Source organism: Scophthalmus maximus, chromosome 9 (assembly GCF_022379125.1).
Source record: "Scophthalmus maximus strain ysfricsl-2021 chromosome 9, ASM2237912v1, whole genome shotgun sequence".
Taxonomy (NCBI): Eukaryota; Metazoa; Chordata; class Actinopteri; order Pleuronectiformes; family Scophthalmidae; genus Scophthalmus; species Scophthalmus maximus.
In genome coordinates, this window is record NC_061523.1 from 20,468,635 (window position 1) to 20,491,447 (window position 22,813).

At 44.7% G+C, this 22,813-nt stretch overlaps 1 protein-coding gene across 6 annotated transcripts in view; it reads right to left on the reverse strand.

Annotated features, from left to right (window-relative positions):
• Positions 1–22,813, reverse strand: part of si:dkey-237h12.3 (teneurin-3) — a 129,563-nt gene that overhangs the window by 101,386 nt on the left and 5,364 nt on the right. Inside the window, exon 1 of one of the 6 annotated variants that reach the window (XM_035650611.2) lies at positions 2,616–2,905. The exons of the other annotated variants lie outside the window; for them this stretch is intronic. The gene's annotated coding sequence lies outside the window, so the exon portion shown is untranslated. Of the gene's footprint in view, positions 1–2,615; positions 2,906–22,813 lie in introns of those variants that run through there. 6 annotated transcript variants of the gene reach the window in all.

A 22,813-nucleotide genomic window follows, 5' to 3' on the forward strand; every position in this document is an offset into this window, starting at 1 on the left:
TTCACATTTAAGTCTTCCATTGTAATTATGTTTCATATTTTAATTAACTGTTCCCAATAGACGTTGCGGTTGAGGCTTTAAGGTGAGCCTGTTCCTCCTCCACATTATGTGACTGAGTTTTAATTAAAAACAAGGGTTCAGTGTCTCCCAGATGACATCACACTGTGGACAATTTCACACTCACATGCTTTCCATAAACCATGTTAAGATTATTTCAGATGTGGATATGAAGATATTGTATGAAAGGAAGGGATAAAAAAAAAAGAAAGAGAATGTCACCTTTCTCTGCTGAGGAAACAGGGTCAGACACTTTGTCTGCCTTTCAATCACCAATGCGATCATCTATCTTTTTAATGTAATGAGTGTGGGAGTACACAGAATGTAAGGTTTGTACTTGATGTACATAACATATAAATATATATATATATATATATATATATATATATATATATATATATATATATATATATATATATATATATATATATATGTAGGATGATTTGTGAACTTTTGGGATATTGAACGGCTTTTTTTTTATGTTTATTATTGGAAATTAAAGCTGTTGCTGTGGTTCATAACCGGATATGAGTTAGAACGAGGTCCACAAGGAGAGATTGAGCTCTGTCCAATAAACAGATGCAGTCCTCCGTCAGACTTCACATAAATTAAACAACAGTTCACCCTTTCATTCACATGAATTATGGAACAATTGATCCAGAAAAACCACATCATAATGCTCAAAAGCCTTTGTTGGCTGAGGCCCTCCTCGTTGGTCCCAAAGTCCTGACGAGTGTTTTGCCGGTAAGACTAAGGAGGAGAACGGGGACTGGCAGAGCCGCCCAGTGAAACATGAGATAAGAAAAATTAAAAACACAAATTGCTCAGACCTCACTGTTAATGCGAATGCCGAGCAGCTTGGGTCCATCGAGGAAACCATGAATCAAAAGCGAGCCTGCACTGCGCACACTATTGATAGTCCATCAGGCCATTATGATTTATGATGCTTGAGTCATTAATGCAATTCTGATTGCACATTTACTAAATGCCACCATTACAACTTTACCTCTCCTCCCGCGTATATACACACCACTCAGCATGTATGGAGGTACATTTCGCCTCTTCCTCCGGGGAGACAAACCCACTTTTTCAATGTAATTACCACTGACACATATAAAGATGGCTGGATCACAATATACCCACCTCCTCAGCAGCATGCCCACCCCCTCAATTACCCTTACACACTGCCGCACAGGCAGCCAAAAGTCAGCCATAGCAAAAAAACAATACCACCATGTGGTGCGCAGCTTTAAAAAAAAAAAATCACACAACTGATGGATGTTAAAATGAGCAAATAAACGCACAACGTAATTAATCATTTCCCGCTTGTGAAGACGGCAAATAATATACCTCCCTTTGCTTGGTGATGCACCTCGTGGCCTGGAGAATAACTCACTGCGATGCCTCGTAAGGTGCAATGCTCAGGGAGTTAAGGCGCATTGCATTTACCTGCTCGTGTTTACCTGTCACCTGTGAACATATTTGGGAACGCCACAGTGTGACCCCTTGCAGCGCACAGACTTATTCCTCCCTTGATGCATCTGCTCTGCCTACACTGGCCACCACTCACTACACACCAATTACTCTTTGTCTTTGTAGCCATTGGTCTGCTAAGCACTTCAATCCATCTCTGTCTCCCGAGGTCCGTGACGTCAGCCCGAAATGATTAATCAAAGGCAAGTCAACACCCAAAAGCAACACCTCGGGTATACCCCGTTTGCATGCATTACCCGCAATACTTCATGGGTGTCGCGTTAAAGTCGAAATGTGTGAGGAATTCTAAAAGCAGCAGCAGCAGCAGGTCCCTTTTTTGAGCATGAGGCAGGAAATACAAGTAAAAATGTTCTTTCTTTCTGATCCAGTTTAGAAAGCTCAAGGCGATATAATCTAATATTGTATTTCATACAATATTCAAACCCCTTTCCTGCATTTGTTCCTCTTAGTCGAGCAGTGCTTCCTATGATGTGGGAGTAACTGGAATCATTATAACTTGTGTGTTCATGTTAGAAATAGCAATGAATTCCACCATAAAACAGCTCATTAGAAATCTTTTTTAGGTGCCTGTGAAACATCTCGACCCTGATTAAGTACAAAATGTGCTTCCGGTTATTCCTCAATGCAAATATATCTCCAAGCCTGTGGACATGGATTCTCGGGCAAGTGCAAGATGCTGTATTGTCAATTCACACGTGTTGGGCTGCAGTACCATTTTAAACACAGCGCACACCGCCCCCTCATAAGAAGAAGAAGGCGATCCACGAGGGGATTGGAAGGAATACAAAAGACTGTAGCTTTCTGCAGTAACAATACGGCCCAGGCTGACGGAAGAGCTGCCGGTGCACAGCCCTCCTAATGCATTAAACATTATTTCGCCACATCCAAGTTGTTGACAGGGGCAGTACGTGTTCAACTCCAGATTTGTCAGCAGAAAAATGTCCAGCATGAAAAACCACCCTGATGAAATGCAGTGAAATCATAAAGAGACAACAATGTGGGATCATTTCCCTCGGCTCATTTCTTTTAAAGGAAGGATTGCAAAGAAGAAGTTGGTGTGTTACCTTAAAGGATGGCTCGTCGCAAATTCCCCACTGAGGCTTTACTGTGTCAAGGTCCACTTCTTGGGCGCTGCGATGCTGCTTTGTATTGCATTGACAAACGCTCCGGACCTCCTCCTCTTTTCCACTGCCGCCGCACGAGCCACACGCTGCACGGGAACACCGCCGCACTGACACATGGATGGCACTCAAGCGATGTCAAAAGGGTTAAAACCTAGTGGACCGGAAAGTCACACCAGCGACGTTCCAGTTGCCAGCTACTACCGCTGCCGCACTCACCACCAGCTCTTCACCACCACCACCACCACCACCTCCTCCTCCCTTTTTTTCCCCCCTTCTTCTTCTTCTTTTTCTTTTTTTCTAAACTCAACCTATCTCACGGGCTTCTCCCCCTCCTCGTGCGAGATGGTAGACGAAAGGCGCTGGGCGATTTGCACCACTCTATCATGGATCGTGTTACACTGTCTGGCTGAAGCGGCGGTCACGCATGATAGGCTGAGGAGCGTTCCGTGTGTGTTTACCCCTCAAAAGAAGTAGCGAGAGAAGAGAGCAGGAGACGGGGACGGGGAGGGAGGGCGGGCGGGCGGGAGGGAGAGGTAGGCTGCCTCCCTGAAAAACACAAAAATCCAGAGTGGTATCCAGAGAAAGATTGTGGAGCTCTAGGTGACAGGCTTTGACGTATAGGACCTTGATGTGGATTAATTTGATGGTCACTGAGTTACTGTAAGTGACAATTATAAAAATGGCTCCATCACTTTGACATCATTCGATTAATCACATTTGATGCTTTATCCTTCGCCTTGTTCTGCGTACACACTATATCCTTCGTCTTAGTCTTTTAATGTTCCATGATATATAAAGCTCCTTAAAAACACACAGTGCTGTCACATTCAGCTGCAGACCCAAGAAATATAGCAAACGACCTCTCCGAGCTCAAGAGCCGATGTTTTGATCACAGATGAGTTTGAAGATCAGAACGACGAGAACAACTGTAAGTCAGTAACGCCAGACTAATGCAAACGCAGCCTCCGTCGACGCGAGGATGAGCCCTAAAGCTATCCAGCCTTTGTTTTGATCTCATCTCGTTGGCTAGGTCATCAGTGTTGTTTGCTTACTTTTGACTGCAACGTTAAAAATAGGAGGCCAAAAATACGGGACTGTTTACGAAAGAGGAATACTTTCTGGAACGTTGAGATCTAATCGTCAGAAAATAGCTCATTTTCCTCTGTAAATTAGAAATGGTGGCGTCCTCATTAGTTTATCAGCAGAGTTGCTGGATTTTTTTTTTTTTTTTCAATGTAGCCTAAAGACAGATTCATATAAATATGAATAGTTCACAGTTTCACTATGTGCCCCCTGACAGACGGCGATATATCCTATCATTTGCTGCTATCAGCTATCAGGGAAATGTTTGCGTTGCATTGCATCCCTAATGACTAATGACCGTCTCCACCAAATATCATAAATGTACACACCGACTGATTAATAGAACACCGGCAATCGGTGTGTCCATTACTTTTTCTATTTGCCTGGATGGAAAAAAAATATTTGCCTTTTTGCTTTTCCTGCAAAAGAGGTAATCTACTTCGCTTCCAGCTCTGCACATTTAGTCAAACTCTGCCCTCTATTAGTGACAAAAAAAACAACCTGTCTAGACTTCATTCTTCTTAGGGAATGGAGACGAGTCGTGAGCAAGTTAGTTTCTCAACTTCATGCTTAGAGCATGAACTTTCAAAGAAATAAAGAAAACTCACAAATATATATATATATTTTTTAAAGAAAGATATTTGGTCAAACATACTCGACTGCGCTTCCTCATACCTTTACCTACTATAGTTTTAACTGGTGCACCAGTAATTTAAAGGTGACATATCATGCTCATATTCAGGTTCATAATTTAAATTTGGGTGACCACTTGAAAAGGTTGACATGCTCTAATGTTCAGAAAAGGCATCAGTGATCTCACACTGCCCATTCGTGCAGCTCCTCTTTTCACCCTCTGTCTAAAATGCCCGGATTTCTTTTAACGCCTCCCCCTCCCGATAAACCCCAGTCTGCTCTGATTGGCCAGCTCGCCCCGGTCTGTCGTGATTTCAAAACGTGTAGGAAATGCCACGCCCCTTCGACAGAGCATTGGAGATTTTCAGCTTGCAGGCGGGGGTTACCCCCAAAAGAGTCAAACTGTGACATCAGAGTGGGAGAGAAATCTGAACCAGTTGTTCAGAAGCAGGCTGTAGGGTTTAGCCAGCTCACAAAAAATGATGGGCTGGCGGGCTCCATAGAAACACACATTTATGTGCACAAATACTGAAAAAGTTATTTTTGCATAATATGTCACCTTTAATATTACATTTCCATAAATGTAAGAGACTCACAAGAGGACGAGCGATACAATGATGGTCAAAACTTCAAGCAGCAGAGGTTTAAATATCCTCAAGCTTTAAAGAAGAAAATAATGGAACCTTTCACTACGCTTTCTAAACCTAACCCCCTGTTTGTAACAGCCGACACAGACAGAGATGTTTTCACAGATTGGGTAGATGTGTACAATCGGGAGTGCCACTTTTAACTGCAGTCAATTCGGATCAGGTAAGTTGCTGAACATCCAGGCTGATTGTGCCCGCAGATACGCTAGTGGGTAAATGGAATTCCCTGTTCTCTCAAATTGAAGCGCCAAATAATAGTGCACTTTAGCACCAGTGGCAATTTCTGAGTCTAATAGTTCTTCTAATGCTAATCTAATGCCAACCACATTGGCATCTATTTCACGTTCTATACAAAGGTGAAAATAAAATGATTCGATCATGTTTGTCACGTGACTACATACTGTAGGCTATGCAAGATATTATTTGGGGTTTAAAAGTAACTCCTTTTCTTAACTTAATAAACAAACATGGAATAGAAAATTGTGAATTTGTATAATATCCTCACTGCAAATTAAATTTGCAATTGGAGCTACATCTGTATATTCTGAGAAGAACTTTGTGTTGCCTCCAGGTATGAAATGTTCTACATAGATTAATTCAAGCTGCACCTTTTCCTCCCCTTATGGACCTACTCTACTGCACGTACTGTTTCTATCCACCTGCAAACATCTACCTATGTGTTTGTCATCAAGTCAGAGGGGTTCTTTTTTTAATAAAAAAGAAACACATCACTGTCCAACTAAACAATACATAATAACAGCATGTGTAAAACCACTGTTGATGCTGTGGATGCATCCACTCGGATAAATACACGTCATAAAGTGTAATGAATCATACAGTGCTGCAGCGCATCATATCTTATTGCCAAATCAATGGGGCATTTCATTTTTTATAATTCATCACGCATCAGTCTGTAATACTCTCCGCTTTCATTAACGGCCGACAACTAAAACAGCAGAGGACTGTTAAGGCTCCTTTGAAGGTGGACATCAAAAGTGACGCCTCTGGGGCTGAGAACAAGGGAAGCGCGTCTTTGACATTTTCCCCAGTGCAACTGCACACTGACTCAAAGCGCCCGGTCACGCCTGTGGGGCTCAAGTGGGGGGGAAATATGCTACAAGTTTTGGACTGCGGGTCCCTGTAATCCAGGAGTGTCCCAGTTCCGGTAAGCTTTGAGTGAAATTCATATCGAGTGGCCCAAATGATTATATTCAGCATCCATCCTGAAGAGACGGCATTCGAGACCGAGTGTAGGACGGGGCTATTTAAAGATGGAAGCATTTCTACATTAGTCACTTTAGAACACCTTGGAGATTATGTCAATTTCTATTCTTCTGGGAACGAGCGGCCGGCCTCATTACAATTCCCGCGGGGCGTTCCTTGGTGAGGTGGTCGAAATTAAAACTAGTCACGTGGGCAAGTTAATGCCACAGCCACAATATCCCTCTGCGCGTGCGAATGTTCGCTGATCAGATGCTCTGTTTTTTTCCTAATAATGACGTACAGCAGGGGGCAAAATAAAAACAACAACACAGTGTTTGTACAGGTCTTGCCGTGTTGTTTGTAATGGTCAGCGGGGCACGATGGGAATATAGTGTACAGTGAGGATGTGTACGCGGGGCTTGTAGGGAGCACAGTAATTGGGGCTGGAATAGTATGGAGTGGCCACTGAGGAGGCAGTGGGCTTGGTTTTGGTCCGTTCAGGGAATAAATATCAATCTGCTGAGCTACCTGCCTATGGACAGTCACCCGTCTACCTTTATCCGTCCACCGTTGAGGCGGGATTACTCCTAAAGCCGCCCTGGATACTGAACCACCTACAGCCAAGTTGTTAATTTTCACGACAGCACTGTGTACAAACAAAGAGTGCAGGAGAAGGAGGGGGGCGAAATGGTATCGCACTGGCGAGGATGCTGCAGTAAATTTCACCCGGGTAAACAATATGGGAAACAGGCCAAGATCATCTTCTCATGATATGCCTAATTCTTCACAGCTAACTAGGGAAAATGGACTCTCATTTTCGGCTGAAGAGCTGTTGCTTAAAGGCGGCTATTCATCCCAGTTTCAATTTTGACATGCCAAAGCTGTCTGAGGTACTCGGTTACTGGGGAGTGGGATGTGGGCGGGGGTTGTTAGGTCTCGTTGCTCTCCTTGTGCTCCATGGTCTCCGTCCAGCTGGCCTTTAGAATATGGATTATGTGGTGCCGCGGCCAGGCTCTCGCTCCATGGGGGGGCTGGACTGGGTGCCCGGCTTCAGTGGACTCCCCACCGAGACCCCTGGGTGAGAGGACGCCGAGAGCCCCCTCGGTTCTCAAGGCTGGATCGCTGAGAATGCAGCCGACTGCTTCCCACACCAGCACCACACGTCAATGTGTGAAAGAAAACTAGCAAAATAAAGAAAAATAGACAGGGAAAAGAGGGGGATGGAGGGCGGAGGGGGGTTGGTTGTAGCATCGACGACGAAGCAGAAGCTACGACTGTGATTGTGGCAGAACTGCGATACTGCATCGCTGCCAAACACAAAGCCTGCTCAGTCGGGGGGGGAAAGAAAGAGGCACAAAAAAATGGAAAAAGGAACCTTGGGAGTGCAGCTGTGCAGCAGATTTACCTTTCAAAAATGTCGGCGATAATAAGTATCCAAATGACAGCTCTGTGCCGCTGCATCCCCGACTAAAGTTAACCAGAGGTCCCGGTGTCGAGTGCCAGCAGCGGACACAAAGGTCTGAGCAGTGGGGAGCCCACGCAGCTAGCACAGCATGGCTAAATGGGGCAGGTGATTTCCCATCTCCTCCACTGCCCCCGAGGCACAGCCAATCACTGCCGGGGAAGAGTGGCGCCCCAGCCTGCGAGCCAGGCAGCCGGTGAGTGGAAGGGCCAGAGAGGGAGCCGGAGTCTATCTGGGACCATGCATTATTCACACGCACCGCTACGGCACTAAGACCTCCACAAAGGAGAAGGCCTCGGGTTCCATCAGTGCCGACTTGTTTCCAATCTATTATTGATGGCAACACTACACCCTATACTTTTCCCTGATTTACTGGATTCTATCATTGTTTTCTATAATAAAGGCTATTTCCAGTAAAGCCAGAGCAAATGAGTGGAATATTTCCAAGCATGGTGCCAGCGGGCGGTTCGCATATTGGAATTTTTTTTTGTTGATTTGGCTTTAGTCAACACGTGCACAACATCATTTTGTCGCCAAAGTAAAAAGATGCTGCGAAGAGTAGAGTATGCGTGTCCTCGCCCTAATAGGCTGCATAAAAACCTGAAACCGCCGTGCCACTCATCAATCTTGTCGGGGGGTAGGCTTCCGTGCAAAATGAACTTCAGTGTGGAGACCTCCAGTTAGACCTAAGTGAAATAAATGAGCTATCCAATTACCACATTATGATCACATGTAGACACGGTAAAAAGAAAAAGAAAAAGAAAAAGTGCACTGACAAAGTTTCCCATCAGTAGTTCCCCAATTATCCAGTGAGTGATTCAAATGGAGTCATCCATTTTTTTTGGGGGGGGGGTTCCTGTGGTTGGAGGGCAGGAGAACGCAGACTGAGCTCTAACAACGCGGACAAAGAGCTATCATTATAACTGCTGCGCGTGTGATTAGAGCCGTCGTGCGAATGCGTTTCATCTTGCGGTGTGAAATGGGCCAAGAACTTTTTTTAAGGGAGTAATGCGATGTGGCGATAGAGCAAGGCTGGTCATCAGATAACGAAACGATACGCCATCAGTACGTATTTTTATAGTCATTGCATTGTCCCGCGGAGCTAAATTATCCCTTTGTGTTAAGATTCCTATCGGAATATGCTAAAAAGGGCTCCGGCTCTTGAAGTCGGAGGCGGTTGCCGCGAGTTTCGTGGCAGTGTCGACATCATTGCCGTGCGCACATCAAAGATTCCCCCCGCCCGAGTCTCGGCAGGAAACACAATCAATCTGCTCAGTATGCGCGGCTGTGACAGCGGGCCATCTCTCCCTTTGAGGATGTCGACTCATTTGACCGATGTGCAGTCGATCCCCCAGATTGTGGCTAATCATCATTACCAGCTGCTTAAACAATGACTTTCCTTCAGCCCGCGCGGCTTCAACAAGGACACAGGGGATCTGCCAGTTTTTCTTATGGCGGCTTAACACTTGAGTCCGGATTTAAGGAATTAAGGCGGACTTGGACACAACACAATGTGCACTCTGATCACCCGTCCCAGTCATCAACGATGGCCCGGCTCGCACTGTAAAGTCTGTCTATGGAATTACACTAAATTCAACAAAAGGCTTTATATAATTATTTTAATTTTTTTTTATAACCGCGCGATGTAGAGCTGGAGTTTCAGTCGAGGGAATTTCATGTTGTACAGTTGTAGCCCGAGAACAAACGATGACAGCGGCACTTTCCTAAAAGGAAATTACAAAAAAAAAAAAAAGAAGATATGGAACAACAGGAGGGAAATGAGGACACATGCAAAAGAGGGGCAGTGGTTGCGAATGCTCGAAAATGGACAGCGGATTATGAAAGATGACTTCTTCCTCACAGTGCTTAAAGGTTAGGTCTCTATTACGCAGAGAGCAAAATGTCAGCAGTATCCCCTGAAAGAGTGGACTGTGATATTAATGGAGAGTCCAGGGAGCGGGCTTCCCCTGACTGAGTTTCCCCTCCACCAGACACATTATTCATTCAGTTGTCAGCCGGCACCTGGTGCGTGTAACGCTAACATCTACAAACTAAATGATGGAGAGAATGCAGGGGCCCACCCTGTTAGGCAGCAGGGTGGTCAAATAAATGTTGTTTGTGGAGTACAACGGAGAGTAAAAAAGCTAGCAGATTATCCAAGAGCTCTTCGCGCCCACAGCTGAAGTCATCACTGCGGACGCATCAGCATAATGTTCCACTTTCGAGGCAGTGCTGTACTTTCGTGTTGCTCTGAGCTACCTCCGAGAGTGTGAGGAAAAGAAACTAAGCAGAGGGGCCGTTCAAGAGCGGCGGAAAAGAGACGATACACCACCTCAAATTACAACGGCGCAGGCGTAATTCCTTTTTATCTCCCCAACCTGAAAAGGCCCCTGGATCCGAATTACGTCCCGAAATAAACTGCTTTATCAAAAATTAAAGACGGAAACGCGTAAATCCCCTCGCTTGACTCAATTTCATATCTTACCCCTGACCACACACGCCCTCATCAAATTCAACTCAGAGCAATCATCGCCGAACTCTTCCCATGTAATCTAACCATGTTACATCACTTCATGGTTAAAATGACAGGGTGCGCTCGTGCTGCATGGAAGGATGATGGAGCCAGACAGGATGACGGGATGATTCAATATGCCACGGAGCCAGTCATCAGTCACGTAGCCGCCGCGTTATCTAAGATGCAAAACGGCCTCTGCGCGAGGCAGACGGTGGATTGTTTGGGAGTGATATTCTCAAGCGGTGGTGAACACATTGTGTCATGCAGCAGAGGGTGGAAGAGAAACCCTCTCTCAAGCTATTTTAATGAAGTCCCAAATGTCATCGTCACACTTCCTTTCAAGAGCAAAAACTGCTCTAGAAAGCCGGACCGTCCCTCGGCGCGTCTCCGAGTGATCTGAAAACAGGTGGCGCCGCCGCCTAAAGGAGTGACAACGACAGCGACCGCGGCGGACAAAGAGATGGCGCCACGTGCGGCGGGGTCGTTGGGCGGGCACTCGACAGGTGGTTTGGACCATTAAAGTCCCTCCTCACGACTGTGGGTGTCTGATGAATTGTTGACGCAAGCCAGGAGCTTTGATTAGGGGGCCGGGGTAAAGGCGTCTTTTGTCCCGGGGAAGCTGGCGCAAGAATAATGACTTTAATCGTCGCCATCTTATAATTCATTTGAAATCACCCTTGCGCCGAGACATCTTTACAGAGAAAAAAATAAATACATAGGCGGATGGGAAAAAGACATTTTCCCAGAAGCACAATTACGGTGAAAAATGTCAACGTAATTCGGTGTTTTTGGTAAGTGTGGCGAACGGCGTCGGAGGCCGAGGGTTTTTTTAAAATTAGAGCCAGCGCGTTTTTCCGCTCTCAACAATGGCGGGGAGCGTCAGGGGCACGACGCGGGGAGGGTGGGCATCCAATTACCGGGCAGGACGGCGTGTCATCCCCGCGCCACATTTGGGTTTCTCCTGCAACAGTGTATCACGCGTAAAAGGCAGCGGAGCAGTGCGACGCGGACCCGCTGCCGTAGAGCGCGTTCACGTGAACCACGTCAATATGTCTATTTTCACTAACTCGTGTCAGCGCGCGTTGTGTCACTGTTTGCCGTTTAGTCTGCTCACTTTATATTACTTGGTACCCAATGGGATGAGTGAGGCATGTGATCACGTTTCCGAGAATCCTGCTCTTTCGGAATGAACGGAGATTCGGGGGAGTTTGTCAAACAGACCATAAAGTTTGCAAAGAAAAATGCAGCAGCTTCTATTGTCGTAAACAAAAGCTAAACATTTGACACCGAAATCCATAAAAATCCTTCTCAAATGTGCATAATAGCCCTTTTCGTTTGTTTTTTTTAAAGTGATCTATGAAACCAAACTGAATATATTAGGGATTCGGACAAAAGAATTGGAGATTAAGCGAGTTTATCAAAAAGATAATAAAGGTTTAACAGATAATGCCCCGGCTACTATTGTTGGAAACAATAACAACAACACAAATTTGATACAGAAATCCATAAAAATCCGTGCTTGTAGCTTCTCAAATGTGGAATAATTGCAGTTTTCTTTAAAGTCATTTATGAAACCGCAATGTATATATATTATTAGGGATTTGGACAAAAGAAGACATTTTGAAGATGTCATCTTTTTTTGGGGGGATTTTTAACGATGAATGCATCTATATTGAAAATTATCTTTTGCTGCAGCCTCCAAAAATAAGGTTATTTTGCCATTAGGGGTTCTGATTGATCAATGCCTTGAAGCAGAGATGAGTGTTCCACATAACGGTGATCTTGTTTTAACCGTGGATGATGATGATGATGGCTGGATGTTCACCAGGTTTTAGATTACAGTATGCTGCACTTTGCCGCACATTGTTTTTTTAATGTGAGCCCGTAAAGGAGGTTATGGCATTTATTTGTATGATTTTTGTGATATGTGTTTTACATATTCATTACTGTCTCTGCCAGACAAATTTCCCCTCAGGCACAATAAAGTTAAAGCTGAAAGTTTGAAAAATTAAAAATTTGAAAGTGAGAAATGCATAACAAACTTTAACAACAACAACATTTGGGGCCGATAGGTGGATTTCACGTTAAACCGGTTATTGTTGCTTCGGGTGTGAAAAAAACTACAACACATCTTTGAGATTGAAAGCACGCCGACACATTACCTTTGACAACAGACTGAAAAGACATATGTTGCAAACACTCCTTTGCTCCATTCGCTTTGTAAAGCCATTCCTCACACAATCAGCCGGCCCGCTCCCCCCATCCATCGCGGATCTCTCCTTCCGAAACCCGCTCCAACCTTTAGAGCTGCCGTGCAAAACTCGGCAGACAGCTCCTTTGGGGTAATGTAGAAACAGACAATAGGTGGAAACTGCTCCAACCTATTTGCCAAATGGACTGTCATCTAATGCCCCGGCGCTGCTCCATCGTCCAATCCCGCTGCCGAGGCCTCTAAAAGGATACATCGGCCTAATAAGATGAATGGGCTTTGACCCTGAAGCTGCTAAAAGCCAACCCGGCCAATTTATCTGAGTGACCTCTACTCTTGGCAGACGCGGCCCTCACCTCTCCTGGACGCCCTTTTGGGCAGGATCAATAGCACGGAGAGGCGGAACAATCCGAAAACAACGAGCGTCTGCAAGTTCGGATTCAACGGCTCATTGCTTTTTTATGACCCCCGGTTGATGCTCTAGTTAGCGCAGATCACTTCATCCTCATACTGTATTCATTACATCCTCGAGATGCAAAAAAAAAAAAGAAGAACATCTTAAAAGAGATCAATGGTTCAAACAACATGCATAATGTAATTTGCGATTAAAGTGAAAGTTATTTCAGCAAAAAAAAAACAAAAAAAAAGAAGAAATGTTGACATTACAGTTGGGGCTTTTAAATCAGCTCTAATCCAATCGCGTATTCTCAGCTCGCAAATTGCCAATGTAAGGCAAGATGTGCAGAGTAGAAAAGAAAAAAAGAAAAAGATAAAAGAAAAAAGTCAGCTCCGTACTGATTCATCAGTAATTTTATTATGCAAACCACAATCGTGGCTATTCCGGGGCCGGGATTGTGAAATGGAGACGTGCATTTTGAGGGAAAATAAGATTGTGTCTACTAAATTAAGGATTCTGTTTCATGTTCTGTTTGTTGGTGTTGGGTTGTGTTGGAGCAAGATAAAAGGCCCGGATCATTTAGGTCGAGACGGGGCACGAAGGAGAGACCCTTTTACAAGGGAATATGTTTTCTTTCTTTGAGCATGAATCAGTTTACGCGGTATACAATATCAATCGTTGGCCTCAAATCTATATCTGCAAAGTGCTTAGGTTTGCATTGGTGATTAGATGAATTGAACGGAGAACAGTCTGTTACTTGAGCACCCCCCCCCCCCCCCCCCCCCCCCCCCCCCCCCCCATAGCCCGGATACCTAATGCCCTTCCCTCTGCCTCTGAAGTGACCACAGCTTCAGGATGCTTTGCTCCGGGCCCTCGGCCAGAAAGCTTTATGTATTCTGATACCATTCATTTTTAATCAGGACCAGAATATCCTTCCAAACCTCTCGCAAGCCGCCGTTGGCTACAAGACTTCAATTTGGCCATATTTTAATTGATTTGGCACTTCTCCTGGTTGTCGACCATAAGTTTGATTGTCAATATTCCTTGTAAGGGAGGGCTGCTGCACATCTTGCCTTTTTTCTTCTTCTTCCCTTCCTTGTGTTTTCAGCAGCTCCTCCCTCGTTGCGGGATTATGCAATTTCCCCCACCATGAGCATATAAGTGCGTAGCGACCGAGAACAGGGAGTGTGTGTTCAGCACATTTCACTTGGCTCTCCTCCCCGACGAGGCCCGGATCGCTCGCTCGCCCGCTCGCCTTCGCGTGCGGCGGGGGAAGGGGTCTCCTCACATGACTGCTGAGGAGAAAGAGGACGCGAGAGGAGCAGAGGGAGGGGGAGTCGCCGCCGCCGCCGCCGTCGCCGTCGTCTTCTGTCGTATAATGAGTTTGACAATGAAAGTGACACCGCGTCCTCCCTGGACCTTGCCGTGTGCTCAATCATAACAATGGCTCACCATTCCCTCCTCTAGATACTGACCTCTCTCCCTTAAGGAGAGGAAGTGCGCGCGTGGGTGTTGAAGTGCGTGTGTGTATGTGTGTGTTCTCCTAGATTTCACTGTGCCATCACCTTCTTTCCAATCAGCCTTGAAGTCCTTCTCTACAGCCATAAGAGTGTCCTTTACCGGGGGTCCTTTGCCCTGAAAAGCAAAAATGGCCTGAAAAAAAACCCGCCCCCACCGAGGGAATACTGCTCTATTTTATCCTGTTGTATAAACTATTTTAAGCTTGGATAACACACGTGGACATTTTGGGGGGAGCGGAGGCATTAGGGCTTATATATATTTATATATATATTTATTTATATATATATATATTAAAATCCCGTCACCTAAAACAGCTTACAAGGTGATGCGATGCCGTTAGACCTGTGAGGGGAGCTGCCAAGATTTCATGCAAAATATATCAACGAGTCAGATTATTTTTAAGGGCTGCTTCTCTCAAAAGTTCAGAGCCCCGGAACTAGGGGGGGGGAGGGCGCGACAGCGACGGGAATGACGTGCGAAGAAAAGCCGTGAGCGTGATGTGATCCAACAGGGTGTTAGATGACCCCGCCTCATACCCTTCTCTCTCTCTCCCCCAGATGAGCCACCGGGATGTCTCAGCCGCAGCCTACTTACTGCTCTATCTGTGGTGTGTGTGTGTGTGTGTGTGTGTCTTCTACTTGACTCCTTAAATAAAACCCTGAAAAATAAAATCTTAAAAAATATTGGTTCTATCAAAGTCATCTTAATATGCGTCAGCCGCGAACGTCCCATGCCAGCAATAAGGCGTCTAGACCAGATTTTACGGCCACTTTTTAATGCCACTCTTAATTGTCGTTTTATCGGCACGGCAGAGATACACGCACAAATAAAAAAAACACAACATGACATAAAAATCTGATCAATACTCTGCGCCACTTGGGAGCACGTTGTACAGTGACTCAAGTGAGCAACTCTCCATGAAAAGGTTGTGAATTTTGAGACTGTAAAAATGTGAATTTTTATGTTTTTTTATTGTTCTACATTAATGGATATTCTAACGGGGAAGAATTTGTGGTGTTAAAACTACAAGGTTAAGGAGGACGCGGATGGAAATTAATCTTTAATAATGTTAAAATAATTGTATGAAAACAAAATAAATGAACACATAAATATAGAAACGCGCACGTGTGTGGTGTGTGTGTGTCACTGCCAGACTGCTGTTGTGTCTGCTCTTTTTAAAATTCAGTAAGTGTCTCTTACAAAATAAAAGTTCTTGTATTATTGTTTACAAGGTATTGCATTGGAATAAATTTCCCATAATTTTTCATAGTTCTATGGTTAACTCATCATTATTTAATGTATGATTATAGTGAATATTAACTGTTGTATATCAAAATAAACATGAATAGAAGAAGGGAGGGTTTTTTAAGCCCTGAGTAGTGTCTGCAGGATTTCTCCCTCTGGCTGCATATAATCTATATTTGACCTGAGATGCAAATTGTTCATTTTTTAAAGTCTGTAATGTGCAGGGGACATGCCTCCCCCGTGGAAATTATACCTTGACATTACAAAATAAAAAAAAAAATCTTCTGTATACAGGACAACAGCACCTTGCAGGCTCCATTTTGTGTGCGCGCGATGTCTCCATCAACATCCTTCACCTTATCAACTCAAATATTTAAAAGAAAACCTTGTGAAACACTGAAGAGACGGAAGCCCTTTGAATCGTGGCACCGTTGGAGCCACATGAAACGGCTCACATGACGAAAACTCCCTGAAATCCTGACTGAAGTCGGAGCCTTTTAATAAAACATTTATTCGTGTGAATTAAAAAAAAAAAAAAACTAATTTCCACCGCCAAAGAAAAAGATCCAGTGGTATAATATGCAGTTTAAAACGTGCCTCTTAATTGCATGTGTCAAAAAGAAAATTAAAGTGGCTTAACATAATTAAGACAATATATTTTTGTGCACATTTTCCTCGCTGCGCTTGGTCACTTGTGTTGGGGTTTGGATGAGATTGGATTCAATATGGTTTTACAAAAGTAAAACTGAGATTTCTTATTACCACCACTGAAGTCCCATATCCGAAAATACCTTCCTGCATAATATCGTGTTTGGAGAGGTGGTGTTGTTTAGGTGTGATTGAACTCACTTCATTGCCACCGTCAGTTTTCTTGGGGCTCAGTGTCTCGCTCAAGGACACGTACAAAACAATGAACAAAAGACCTGCTTCAAAACCCACGGTACAGGAAGAAAAAAAAAGACAAGCAAGCGTGACACGAGATGATCCCTACGGGTGCGGCAAACAAAGCATTTACATTCAGATGAGACAAAAGAAGAAGAATCACCTTGACTCACAACTTTTTGATTGCCGACATCCCACACTAAAGAGCGCGAAAAGGTCAAAGCCACATCGCCGTGACAATACGTATAACAAATATCCCAGCGTCCCTAGATAGGGGGGGGGGGGGGGGGGGAGAGAGAGGAGACTGTAAAGGGAGGAAGACGTGAAACGGAATAGATGGCTGCGTTTGGCACTAGTCTGGGGGACGACGTTCAAGGAGCCCGGAGGAGAAGGAAAATCTATTTTGGCCAATATGGAATGAAAAAAGACCCACGCACTGTATCCCCACTGTCCTCCACTTCCGACATTACATTTCTACATTTGCACGCGTGGAAAAGTGACGTTTGGATGGTTCACCTTGCAGCCAATCCGTGAACCGGTTCAACATATGGCTTTCCTCACTCGTCCGGGCCCCTCTCCCGCATCTCAGGAGGGTGACGACGAAACGCCGACGGCGCCTGATTGCCGAACGGCGACGCCAGGGAGAGACACCTGTAATTACGAACAACACATCTGGACCTCCATGCTAATCCCGCGCGATTCCTCGCATTGATATTCATTGGAGTTGTGAAACGCCTTCCCCGATTTCCGCATACAATCACTCAATTAAGCCGCGTGATGAAATGAAATGAGCCATTTTCTCTCGAGGACGGTAAATAGGGGGTCCCCCCCCCCCCCCCCCCGTAATTGACAACCGCCGAGTGATTGCTAATCGTAATAGCATGTCCTGCAATCTGGCACCCGCCAGTGATTAGACCCAGTCGAGTATCGACTCCGGCGGCGGCGGCGGCGGTGTTGCTTGGCGAAAAAAAACAAAAACTGGGTGGGAAACTTCATCTGGAGAGGCGAGTGTTGATACTTGACGTTTAGGTGACAGACAATGGACGTTGGGTGTTGGCGGTAAATATCTCCTACTTTTTTTTAGGGACGCAGCTGCATCTCTCTTCTCAGATTAACCCAAATACTAAAAGCCTTCTGGCCGTCCTTTCACACAAGTGCTCCACTTGAGAACTCCATGAAAATGGGGTTGATTAATTGATAACGGGAAGTAGAGAAATTAATCCGATAATGGATTAAATGTTATGATGCGAAAGCATCCAGCTTCTCGAATGTGAACATTTGATGGGTTTTTTTCTCCCCCTAGTTTTATGTCCTTTGCCATTGAGATCAACAGAATAACATCGACTTGGGGTTTGATGAGTCGAATATGATTATTTTTCACAATTTTTGACTGAGCCAAATGATTCATTATTTTATTCATCTTAAAAAAATGATAATCCGCAAAGAAAACTTTTAAAACAGAACTTAAGTAATCCATTGCACCAAATGTTGTATTTAAAATAAAATACCTGAAGCTGTAACAACACCCACATATACTAAGGATAAGCAATGGAAATTATCTCTGTGTTGTTAGTAGGATCTCGCTTTGTATTAAAACGGCACATTGTGGCTTCAAGAAAATCTGTTTTGCCCATATTAATATGCAAATTTATACAGCGAGACACTCCAAAGTCTAATCAGATCATCCACTCTGTAGGGGGCAGCTGTGGTGTGAGCGTAAAGTTTTTTTTCACCACGTGACGGAATGTGTCTACACACCATAAGGAAAAAAAGATGGACGAATCAAAACTCCCATATTGGTGGTCAGTTCGCCAGTTTCGCTTGGCTGGAGCCTGAAATGTCAAGCGACCTTTGCTCTTCGCAGAGAAAACAGGGCGCCGACGTCCTCCGGGCTTTTACAGGCGACTCCGAAATAGACATCTTCTTCACGAGACTGACGAGCGCGACACCTGCTGACACCTCCGGCACGTCGCCCGCCGGATGCCTCGTCCCCCGTCACCCCGGAGCACTAACAATGTGAGCACTTATCTGGCGACAGCGGCAGCGAGCAGGGGAAGTGATGACAATAAATGATGGGCAATCAAAGCGCGCCTCCTCTTTCGACGAGACACCTTTTTCCTCCGGCTCCGTTAGCAAATGATGAAAATGTTTTCTCAGCCGCGGTTTACCGCGATCCCCCCCCCCCCCCCGCCCCCCCCCCACATCACAGATGGACGGCCCTTTTGACCAAAAATAAATAAAGAACTGATGTTATTTATTCTTTTTTTTGTGGCCCGCTTGTGCCATATTGAATTATGAAAGTGGCGAGGGAGGATTTCTGCCTGCTACGACGATCAATACGCTGATTCCGCTGTCACAATACGAGGCGCAGATCTGAGACGGGAGTTTTGACAGATGGCGCGCCACCTCCGTCAGCGTGACGGCCCCCGCGCGTGCGAGCGCGCCTCGTCCGTGCGCGTGGCGCAAAAGTCTGTACTTTTGCTTGATTTTTTTTTCTTTCTTCTGATCCTGGAGACGTAAGGCGCGAGAGGGAGAAATTGAGATATGCTAGTGTGTGTTCACGTGTGTGTGTTGGTGTACGTGAGACACACACACACACACACACACACACACACAGAGAGAGAGACGCATGTTAGAGGGTGTCTGCTACGCTTTCATACTCCCACCCAAAAAGCCTTTGGTGCTTGCTGTGCTACAGCAGACTTTGCTGTGACTCCTCCACTGATTTAATTAACCTTTTACTGGCACTGCTCACACAATGAATCCGTGGGATGTGCTCGGCTATTAAACAAAAAAATTGCACACCTCTTACTTCCGACAAATTATTTTCCTGATACCGTCTCCTCGTGAGCGGCCCTGGGAAACGCAAAAAAAAGGCCAGTGAAGATATACTGGTGGGCTACTAGTACGTCCGCACTTTGGCCATTCACCACGAAAAACATCAATTATTTGTACCAAAAAAAAAACCAACAACATTATTTGGGACGGAGGGTGCAGGCCAATGCCGGAGTGATGCTTCCTTACAAAAGGATGACAGCCGTTGCAGAGGAAGTCTCTCTCTCTCCCACCCAGAGGTCAGCAGGCTTCAAGCCGCTCCCACTAACAATAAACCCCCATTTGTGACGGTTCATACAGAAGGGGGGCGCGGGGGGGGGGGGGGGGGGGGGGGGGGGGGGGGGGGGGGGGGGGGGGGGGGGGGGGGGGGGGGGGGGCTGTCACGAGGTACCGCAGTGCCGGAGCAGCAGCAGCGTCGGCACCTAACAAGTCGGCGCGAGGTTTTTCACACCCTATTAGGAATACAACTCAACTGGGCCATGCTATGTTTCTGTTTCGTGCAGTCATTCATGTTTTATGAGGGGTATATTATTGATTCTGGAGTGAGCGCAGTCAACATTAAGGTGGGGAAAAGGAAACTCACACTCTCTCTGTCTCTCTCTCTTTCCATGGCATGTGTTCAGCTTCGTGCAGCAGCTATACGTTGACCTAACGGTCTGCAATATGAATATTTAATACGCAGCAACAATTGAACCCAAAGTATGATAATTTCACATTGAATCTTTAAAATACGCCGCAGTAAAGCACCGGCAGCGGGCAGGTGACTGAAGAATGGTGAGTGCTGTTAGAAACAGCTGCTTCATTCACAAATGAATTAGTACAAAAAAAAAAAAATTAAATTTGGAAAGGAGGACGTTATCTGTCCTCAAAATGTATTGTTTTCCATGTTTGGTAATGAAAAAAAAGGCATCAAAGCCCCGACAAATATTAGTTCACACGCAGTTTGAGGGTTTAAATCTGAAAAACCTAAAATTATCTTTTAATTATTATGGTTTCATAAAAAAGCATATCATCCATGTAAAAGTGCCTAAGAGGGCATGGTTTATCAACTATTTTCAATTTTCTAAAGGGTTTAATGATAAAAAAAAAAAAACATTGCCTATTTCAATGAAACTGCTGAAACACCAGTGACCCATATTCAAATCCAGGAATTGTATGTTATTTTTCAGGGTTTTTTTCTTAATAATTCTGAGCACTCGTCTCTCAAAACCCATTTTGTATCTTGTGTTTGTGTTTGCAAAGCAGCTATTTTGTATGTTTGTCGGTATTTTTCTTCTCTATGTGCATTTCCATCACCCTCATAATGAAAAGGTCCTGGAATATCTTGAATATATTCCATTCAATTGGATTAATATCAATTTAAATCACAAAATACTTCATTTCAAAGCACTTTACATAAGACAAGGTCGAGCTCTTACAACATTAGAGAGGGAAACACAGCAGTTCCCACAATAAGCAAATACTAGAAATTAAACTATAAGGAGTGTTTTCATCATGTTTTGCACGGAATATAGATTCCATGGAATATACATTTTTCCGTTATATACATTTATCAGCATCACCACGCCCCCATAAAAACCAAAAACCCTAAAAATAAAGAAAAACACTATGCAGTGATTTAATTTCCTGTCCCGATCTCCAGCAGTTGACTTTAAAAAGACCCCGACTGAGGGAAAAAAGTTAAAGAAATTCACAGAGTGGAATTGTCTAAAGCTCAGTGTCGTCTCACCGCAGCTGCTGCGAGTGCAAACATTTCTTTTTTTAAATCAGGGTGCCACTAACTGCGAGGTTACACTCCTTCGCAGACATGAAGTTCCAACACTTCCCACAGCCGGCTGCATGTCACCGCGCTAATGTAAAGTGAGCCGGTAAGTGAGCATATGTGCAATAAACGCGTGCGTATTGTGTGCGGTGTAGGGGGGGGGGGGGGGGGGGGGGGGGGGGGGGGGGGGGGGGGGGGGGTTGTTTGTGTGAAGCGAGCAATCACTGTCAGATATAGGCAACGATGGTAAATAATGTCTGCGCGAGGTGAACGAGCGTGGGTTGGGAGGGCGTTTTTATGTTGTTGTGTCGTTAATGTATCTGTAAGTGCATCGACGCAGGCACAGTTGTTAAAAGGGAGAAAGATGAGTCATTCACGAAGGAAATATTCTTGGGATGAATCCAAAAGATGCGTGTGAATTTGGCACACCTGCAGTCTCCAAGTGTACAGCTAAGAAACCATTCATGTTCCAAGCTCCTTCTGATCGGAATCATTAAAAATGCTCCCTCATGTTAATATTGGAATAGCTGTACACGTACTTAGTCACATGTTGTGATCAAATGTTTAAACTTTACTGTTTGTTATCATGGATACTATCACTTTCCCATATATTTACCTCTTTTCTATGAATACCACATGCAAGACTTATGTTAGAAAACGAGCTGGGTTCATGTCAAGAGGTTATTCCCGATAAAGAATTTGAATTCATGAGAAATCGTGACTCTCGTGTCCTTTTTTGTTGAGAGAAATTAACGATGAACAAATACCTTGAGAACTTCTTCTATTTCGTTTTTTTTAGCTTTGGACGAAGCGAGCTGCGCTGTGCGGCGGTCATGTAATCGATACCGTGTACACACAGGGTGGTGACATCAGTTGAGATACTGCAGCGCCTGCTCGGGATCACGTGGCCGCTCTTACAACTAGAAAACCGATAAAACGGACACTTTGATCAATCAGTTTTGTTTTCGAGGGATTCCATCAGTGCCATGGGGATTATCCTAAGTGCAAAATCAATGAAAGCTGCCTAATTTATATCTTCTTCTTTTCTTTTTCCACCCGCTCCAACAACTTCATGTCATATATAATCTGCCATGATGGATAAAATAAAATAAATATCATATTATAGGTCACTGTAATGCAATAGGGGACTGGCTTTTTTAATAGGACTATATAATTATGAATAACAAGAGAAGTAAAAATGTTGATATGGAACTTTTTTTTTTTTTTTATGTGTTTTGAGCATCATGGGTGAAGCTCTTTCGCTGGATGGGTCCTCTCTCTTTTGAAAGATACACTTCATAGCGTGTTAGTGCTATTTATCAAAATGCAAATGCATCAACTTGAGAAAACAACTCGTCTCATTCACACGGTGATCCGTGGCCGCCGAGTGGATCACTCAGAGGTGCAAAGCTGTACGAGATGTCCGCTCCGAGTTTTTCCACCTCTAAAAAAGAATGGGTGGACCCTCTTTTCTCCTGGATCACCGGGGTTAACGTTCGCAGATGGCGCGCTCGGGCAAATGTGCCGAGGCTCCGGCACTTGTCTGTGTCGAACACCGTGGAACAGAGCGGATTAGGATGAAATATTGAGTTCATTTATGAATAAGTGGGGCTGAACGGCCCCTTGTCGCAGCTTCTGCATGCATATTCGGCTGATGGAAACCTCTGGATGTGCCATTTCTCTTAGCTGCTTCATTAAATAGTGAAAGTCAAAAGTGCAATGCCTCCTGACCAAAAAAAAAAAA